The sequence below is a fragment of the Marmota monax genome, unplaced genomic scaffold, assembly GCF_021218885.2.
Source record: "Marmota monax isolate L192 unplaced genomic scaffold, Marmota_monax_Labrador192_F-V1.1 WCK01_AAM20220418_F8-fsc00017, whole genome shotgun sequence".
Lineage (NCBI taxonomy): Eukaryota > Metazoa > Chordata > Mammalia > Rodentia > Sciuridae > Marmota > Marmota monax.
In genome coordinates, this window is record NW_026695241.1 from 23846574 (window position 1) to 23855361 (window position 8788).

The following is an 8788-nucleotide window of genomic DNA, read 5'->3' on the forward strand; positions in this document are numbered from 1 at the left end:
CGGCCTGGGTTCGATCCTCAGCACCACATACAAACAAAGATGTTGTGTCCGCCGAAAACTACAAAATAGATATTAAAAATTCTCTCTCTCTCTCAAAAAAAAAAAGAAACCTGGTATCACCCATCAGGAGCTGTATGTCTTTGGATACGTTCCTTCCTTCTTCAAGTCTAGTTTTCCTTCTCTGTTGGATGATGACAATGACCTCTACTTGCAGTTAGAACTACCTGAAGTTAGGGCAAAATTGACAGGTGAAGGACACAGTCCTCCCACAAGAGTCTTCTCAACTACAGACACAACCACAAGCTCTTGGGCTCTCAGGATTAAGACGCCAGAACTGGGAGCTTTTAAAGATCCTTATAACCAACTGCTACAAATTCAGGGGTTCCTACCATGCCCCCCAAGTTTAATAACTTATTAGAACAAGTCACAGGACTCATGAAAGCACTGAAATAACAATTACAGCTTTTATAAAGACTACACATCAGGATCAGCTGAATCTTTGAAGAGACACAGAGGGCCATGTCTGGGAAGGGTCCCAATGAAATGCAGAGCTTCCGTGACCTCAGGACACATGATTCTCCCAGCATGTCAGTATATGTCTAGGTCAGTTCAGGATGCTATTAAAAAATACTGTAGATGGGTAGATTATTAAACAGCAGAAACTTATTTCTCACAGTTCTAGAGGCTGAGAAGTCCAAGATCAGAATGCTAACATGGTGAGGTGCTGGTGAGGGTTCTCTGCTGATTTGAAGACAGACACCTTCTTGCTGTATCCTCACGTGGCAGAATGAGAGATCTCTCTTGTGTCTCTTCTTCTGAGAATACTAATCCTATTCATGAAGGTGGAGCCAAAGCCGGCACTTCTTCCGACCACCCAAAGGTCCTTCCTCCAAATAATTCTGTTGAAAATTAGGGCTTCAACATGTGAATTATGGGGGGATTTAAACATTCAGTCCAAAGCAATGTATATCACCAACCAGAAAGTTCAGTTGAGTTTCAGTGTTCAGAGTTTTTAATTGATATTTCTTTGCATAACCATGATGGATCAAATCACTTGTCATATGATCAAAGTCCATTTCTAGTCCTCCTCCCCATCCCTGTCACTCCCGGGGGTCAGTGACATCACAGAGCTCAAAGCCCCAACCCTCTAATCACATGGTTGGTCTTTCTAGTGTGAACAAACCCCATCTCGTGTGACCTCTTTCACATATAGTATGATTCAAGGACCCTATGAATAATAGAACCACTCTGATTACTTAGGAAATTATAAGAATTTAGTTTTCCTCCCAGGAAATGGGGAAAAGGCCAAACAAACTCTTTATCATATAATGAGATTTAGAGATTTAATGCATATAAAACAGTGTGGTATATAGTACATATTCAATAAATGATAATTATTAGCTATTAGCATGCAATTGTTCATAACTCATTAATGTCTCTGTAAAATACTTTTACATGTAAGTATATTACATGTAAAAGGACATTTAATAAGGCATTTTGATGAGGAGGTGATTAATCTGTTGTCTTATAAAATCTCTTTTTACTTGTTATTTCATGTAGAATTGGTACCAGTCTCCCTTTTCAAAATAAAGAGACCTGTCAGCAAATCTTTTAGCTGTGAGACAGAGGACTAAATGGCCAACATTATGAGTGATCATGCTGATATTAAGATATATTTTAATTTTTCATTTTTAATTCACAGAGTTCAAATAAAATAGCCTTTGAACCATTTAATACATCTCCCAAAAACTATTGCCTCCTTTGCTTGCAAAAGCTTCTATCTGGCTGGGTGTGGTGGCACATGCCTGTAATCCCAGCCATTTGGTAAACTGAGGCAGGAGGATCACAGGCTCAATGCCAGACTCAGCAATTTAGCAAGGCCCTAAGCAACTCAGTGAGATCCCGTCTTTAAGTAAAATACAAAAAGGGTCTGAGGATGTGGTTCAACCTCTGGTACCAAAAAAAAAAAAAAAAAAGAGCTCCACATACCATAATTTCATAATTGTAGGATTTTTAAAACTCCCAGTTCTGGATTCTTAATTGAGGAAGTCCAAGATCTCATTCTTACTATTTTGAATGCTTACCTATATCATTGATGATATTTAACAATGTATAAATCTATATCAAACAGGGTTTTCCAGAGAAACCAAACTAACAGGGTATGGTGCATGTGTGTAAAGAGATTTATTTTGATCAGGTGCCTTCCCTTACCTTATGGAGGCTTGGTGAATCCAAAGTCCAACCGAGGAGGCCAACAGACTAGAGACATAGCAAAGAGTTGCAGTTGAAGTCCAAAGGCAGTCTACTATAGAACCCAGAAGAGCCCATGTTGCAGATGAAGTTCAAAGGCATTCTGTTGGAGGATTCCCTCTTGCTTGGGGGAGGTCAACCTTTGTTCTAGTCAGGACTTCAACAGCTCAGGTGAGGCCCATAGCATCATAGAGGATAAACTGCTTTACTCAAAGTCCATCATTGTAAATTTTATCCAAAAATGTCCTTACAGAAACATCTAGAATAATGTCCAAATATCCAAGCATCATGGCCCAGCCGAGTTGACATTTAAAATTAACCATCCAAAAATTGGCATCTCCAGTATATGCACTGAGATGATCTGGTCTGATCGGAGTGGTTCTAATGTATAAGAAAAATGATTAGAAGGAAGTGCTCCAAAGGGCTATGGTGATTATATTAAGATGTTGAAATTAGGATCATTTGTTATCTTCCCTGAGCTCCTGGATTGAGGGAGCGTCTAATTCTAAAAGCAGATGGGAGCCAGGAGCGGTGTGTCTTTGGATGCATTCTTTCCCTCTTCAAGTCCTGTAACCCCAGCTATTCCGGAGGTGGAGGCAGGAGCATGGCAAATTCAGGGACAGCCTCAGCAACTTAGTGAGACTCTGTCCCAAAATTTAAAAAAAAAATAAAAAGATCAGGGGATGTAGCTCAGCGTTATGGCACCCCTGGGTTCAATCCCCAGTACCAAAAAAGTGAAAGAATAAGAACTCTTGACAACTGGGGTTTTACCTATAATTATAACATTCACCAGACTTAAAAAGGAAAATGGAGGGAACAAAGAGAAATGTGGAAGAGAATGAGAAACTGTCAACAAGAGGTTTGTCACAACAGAGAGAGAGAGAAGTTTAGATGAAAACTGGTCTGCTTAATGCAGACATCATGCTCATTTTACTTACTGTGTTTGCTAGACAAGCTGACTTTTGTATTTGATATTTCCTTCATCTATTATGTGTACATTTCCATTGCTTTTCAGGCACTGATAGGAAATTAGCTTTCAGTTACATTTTGTTAAATGAATGAGCTTTGGTGAGTTCTTTTAAATTGGCCTCATAAATCAGCTTCCCCATCACTTAGTCATTTATTCTGCTCTTGGCTGGACTCTCTCCCACTTATCTCTCTTGGCATGGAGCTATCCATGGCTGAACACAGACAGTGTCCTTGATCGTAGGACCCACTGTTATCATCTCCGGAGTCCTTTTTCCCCTTTCCTCCTTTCCAAGGTCCTCCCTTAGTAAGATGTGTTCTAGACACTGCTTTGAATTCAGCTCTGCCCCTAGACAACACTCTGGGCCAAATCTTATCGAGCCACTTCTCCTGGGTATCTCTGTATTAGCCTACAAACTTGGCAAACTTCCGCAGGCAACAGTGACATACAGTGGTGTGCTCTTGAACCAGGAAACCCCCACAGCGAGTGTCATGGAATTGGGGTTCTTGGAGGATCTGGGGCCTGCAATTCAATGATAATGATGAGAAAACTGTTAGGGAGGCCTTGAGGCTACACTTGAACAAAATTGTGAAGCTGACAGAATTTATCTTCAGGCCCACCATGTTTTTTTCTGCCCTTACAATGCCTCGGAGTTTTCAATGCCCACGGATTCCTGTCAATCTACCAGCTGACTGCAGGCTGATGAGTGACTCCAGGTGAGAACAGCAGTTCTCACTAGGTGGGCCCAGCCCCCAACCATGTATTTACTCATGACTAGGTGCAGAGTCATGAGTAAATACATGGTTATTATTTTAAATGCCCAAGTTTGGGGGTAACTTATTATGCAGTGAAAGATGGCGACAATGGTGACCTAAGGACAAGCCATTTGTGGACTCTAAGGCAGTTCCCAGCATACCCCTAAGACCCGTTTCAAGCGTTTGCACTGCTTTGCTCTAATATTGGGCAAACTGCTGACCATCCGTACCTTGATTATTTTGCTCTTCAAACAGGAATGCCATCATGTGTTTCAGAGGAACTTACTGGGAAAAATATGTTCTTCTAGGATGTTTCTATGTAGAGTTGGCAAGAGTGAAGTTTGCCTCCCTATTTAGTAAGTGGGTCTATTTTGATAGCTTCAGTGATAAGCTTTCCCTGTTAAGCCTGTCCCTGAATAGACTTAATTTCAGGCTACTCTGGTTTTACTAGCAGTCTTCAAACTATTCCTTTTGTCTCTCTCTCTTACCTGCTCAGGGACTCCTCCTTTTCCCTCCCCGTGTCCTTCCTATCATCTGTGGGGCAGGAGACCTAGGATGATGTTGCAGCCTATGTAGGTTTCATCCTATTTATTTAGGAGAGGTTACACCTTCTTTCTTTCTTTATTTAAAAAAAAAATTATATGTTGATGAACCTTTATTTTATTCATTTATTTATATGTGGTGCTGAGAATCAAACCCAGTGCCTCATACGTGCTAGGCAAGTGCTCTACCACGGAGCCACAACCCCAGCCTCTTATTTCTTATTTTTTATTTTGAAGTTTTTATTTGTTCTTTTTAGTTATACATGACAGGAAAATGTATTTTGACATCTCATAAATGGATTACAACTCCCCATTTTTGTGGTTGTACATGATGTGGCGTTACACTGGATGTATTTATATAAGAACATAGGAAAGTTATGTCTGATTCATTCTATTGCTTTTCCTATTCCCATCCCCTCCTACTTCCCTTCATTCTCCTTTGTCTAATCCAGTGAATTTCTATTCTGCTCCCCATTACTGTGAGTTAGCATCTGCATGTCAGAGAGAACGTTCGGAGGTTGTATCTTATTTCTATTTCTGGCGCCTAGCAGTGTGCCCTACCTGTATTTGGTGTTGGGTAGATGCTGAATAATAGTAGTATTAATGTCAAGTCTTAGGTAGAAGGGCCCAGATGAGGTAAAGATTTAATTATGTTATTTAGAGAGAGAAACTGCCCATTAAAGGGGTCATCTGCTGAAGCCAGAGTCTAGAATGGATACAGCAAAGGACTTTGCAAGAATTGAGTTGGCTCTTTGGTTAGGCAAAGTTAAAGCAAGTGGTGGTCTGTTACTCTAGGGGAATGAAGCCAACAGGGCAAGTTCATGGCTAAGTTTGGTCTCACTTATTATGTGGATGATGTGGGAAAAGGGTGGAATAGTATTTATTCATTGAGGGCCAAGGACCCCCAATGAATAAAAGGATCTAGTAATAGCCAACCTACATATCTTTTGGGGTTTAACATTATTTGATACTTCTAATGCCTGAGATGGTCCCAGTCAAGAGCGAGGTCTGGCACGGAAGCAAGCAACCACAGCCCCAGCTACTTGGCATGCTGAGGTGGGTGGATCACTTGAGCCCAAGACTTCAAGACCAGCCTGGGCAACACTGAAAGACCTTCATCTCAAAACAAACACGCACAACACAACAAATTCAACCAGCAGAAAGGAACATCATGGTTCCCCAAGGAGCGGTCAAAATTGAGGTTTTCCTATTCCCATCCCCTGGAATAACAGTTGGGTTCAACACCAGGCTGGCACGGGCAAAATTAAGGGTGGAAACCTTCTGCCCTAGCCACGTAGAACTCCTAGAGTGCTTGGGAGCAATAATCAAGTGTATGGGAAAAACACAGATCAAACTAAAGAGGCCAGGCCTAGGAGGGGTGGTGGCACATGGTAAGATCCAGGGCTGCGTTCTGGCCTAGCTTAATGGTGGGTGAGGCAACCTCTTTCTTTTTCCAATACATCCTGCTGTTTTGTCTAATAAAGAATGTGGGGATGCAGAGCTGAAGAACTGGGGTACAAATCCTCATTCTACAATTAGTATTGTATAGGGTTGTTACAAGGACGAAACGAGATCTCCATGTAACGTGGTCAGAACGATAGTTGGTATAGAGTGATGGGTCAATAATTGTTGGCCATGTGCTTTCACAGATGTGGGCAAGAATGGCACAGGGCCCCGCCATCTGTCCTTTAATTCAGTTGTGGCTCCTCGGGCAGCAATGGCAGATTCTTTGGCTTTCCCTCCTTGAGGCACTTGGGGTGGAAGAGGACTGGGGCTTTGTCATGACCTCCATCGACAGCACATCCCACCGCCCATGGCAGCGATGCCAGAGGGTGTAGAGTCCCAGGTGTGAGCTGTCTCTGACAGCCTATCTTAAAGCCAGTGACCGGGGTAGTGGTGGTGTCCTTCAGCCTCATGGTGGCTTTCTTTGTCCCAGGTTCAAGATTAGCACAGAGACACATGGGAAGGATTTAGGACTATGACCAGCAGTAGCCCCCAGGCAGGAAAGAGGTCCAGCCTCATGGGGAAAAAACTGGACTCAAGCTGTTTGATAGGACAGTAAAAAGAAATGTGACTCTGCCCTGCATCCCTTGGCTGGAGTGAAGCAGCTTGATTCATGATTCTGAATTCCCTCTACTAGACACAGTGGTTCTCAGAGTGTGTCCTGGACCACCAGCATCAGCACTGCCTGGGCGCTGGGATGAAATGTGGAATCGTAAGCCCCACTTCAGACTTCCGAATCAGAAGCTCTGGGGCCAGCCGTCTCAGCTTTAACAAGTCCACAGGGTGATTCTGATACTTTTGAAAGCTGGAGAACCACTGGTGTATGACATCCTCGCCAAATGGTTGTCTGTCCAACCTTTGCTTAACCTCTTGTGATGGGAAGCTTGCTATCTCTGGGCAGTCTCCTTAAACACACCTTGCCCCAATCAAATTCCCTGTCATTTCCTCTTGCTGGTTTTGATTCTACCATGATTGAGTCACTTTAGTGAGTTAAAAAATATCTACCACCGTCAAGTACCAAGAAGCTGACTTTGTTTATCTTCTTATTAGTTTAAATTTGGATGTGCATGGTATTATGTTATTGGGATTCTATATTGCTACTGACACACAATTTACATAATGTGTAGATCTTGCATATTAGTGGAAGCAAATACTTTGGGGGTTTCTGCAGGCAGATAGTTTGTTGAAAATGTATTGCTTAGCAAAACATTTACATAGAGAAATTTAAAAAGTCTTATATTTAAAGAAAACAAATTGTAGTCTGAAAGGAGGCTTAGAATAGTGGAAAGAACTCTGTTCTGGTAATAATAAGTTCTAAGGTCTGATTCTAGATCTGCTAATACTCAGCTCCATATTATTGGTCTAATAGTTGGGATTCTACAAGTCTTTCTGTAGGAGGCAACTTCTATGATATTAGGAATACATTTCTGAGAGAACTATGTTGACTAGAAAGAATATATAATGTCCATTAAGGACATTGATAACAACAAAAAAAAAAACTTGGGCCTATCTCTCTCTTTTTAAGATGGGGTCTTGCTCTGTTGCCCAGGCTGATCCTGAGCTCCCGTGATCCTCCTGCCTCGGCCTCTCAAGATGCTGGGACTGCAGGCGTGCTCCACCACACCTGCCTTGGGTCTGTCTCTTTAAGTACCACTTGCATCCTGGTTTGGAATCTGGGTCCTGGTCACACCCCCACCCTCTTTGGAAGGGAGCATAGGTAGCTTGGCAGAAGAGAGAACAGGTGCAGAGACAGCTAACAGGGGCTTTGTAGAAATAACAGATTTGCTGTTCTGTAATAAGCTTCGACTTTCAGTCAAATGTGTAAGATTTCCACAAATAAAAGCCTTATGGTAGCTAGAGATTCATTAAGGCATGAGGTAGGCTGGGGCTGTAATTTTAGGTAGGGGAAACAATGCAGTTTTTCTCTTTTCCTTCTGTGTTCTTTACTCATCCATGGCCTTTACTCCGGAAAGCACAGAGGAGCAAGGTCAAGACTCATTGGTTAAAAACAACTGATTGACTAATTTAGTTCAAAAGATGTTCATTTTTTGAGCTATGGGCAATGGGTAGCTGCAGATTTAAAGGAACAACTGGGTCCACGGACAGGACTGCCCCTGTCTCAGCAGGGCACCTGGCGAGCTTTTCTATGTGGAACTGCAGTGGGATGACCCAGCTCCAACTCTCCTCTGTATTTGTAACTCAGATAGAAATTTGAATTCTCCATAAAGAGATTCAATTAATTAGTTTAGATCTTAGGTCCACTGTGTGGTCAGGGGAGGGGTGTCCTGTGATTAACAGCCTTGCCAGAAGAATATGAATGGGGTGGAGACAGTTCCCCCAAAGTAAGTGTAGGAAGGGAATGAGTTTAGTGTCTGTCAAAAGGAGAGATTGATGGGCAGAGAAACACCATAGTGTCTTAGGCTCCAGAACTTGTCAGGGACAGCCACGAGTGACAGCTCCATTAGGTGCCTTCCAAGTGCTCTCAGGGCACACTGGGGAATTTCAGGAGCTTTGAGAGCTGTCTGGCCAGAAGGCTGCCACCCAGTGGCTGCTTTATGTCATGCAGGATAGAGTCACCTTTTTTCTAAAAGCCTTGTAAATAGTTGGCAAAGATATTCATAGCTCTTACTGGGGCTAAGGGAAGACTTCTGCTCTATATGAGTCTGAATTAAATGAGCTTAGAAACTGATTATGAATCTTTTAATTATATGTAATTTATTTATTTTTTGGTAATGGGGATTGAAGCCAGGGGTGCTTTACCACTGAGTTAT

At 42.3% G+C, this 8788-nt stretch overlaps 1 long non-coding RNA gene across 1 annotated transcript; it reads right to left on the reverse strand.

Annotated features, from left to right (window-relative positions):
- Positions 1 to 450: 450 nt before the first annotated feature.
- LOC124090342 (uncharacterized) lies at positions 451 to 8191 on the reverse strand. The gene is made up of 2 exons (XR_006851068.2): positions 2212 to 8191; positions 451 to 899 (listed from the first exon to the last, which is right to left on the reverse strand). It is a non-coding gene; the product is annotated as an uncharacterized LOC124090342 (long non-coding RNA).
- Between the last annotated feature and the right edge of the window lie 597 nt (positions 8192 to 8788).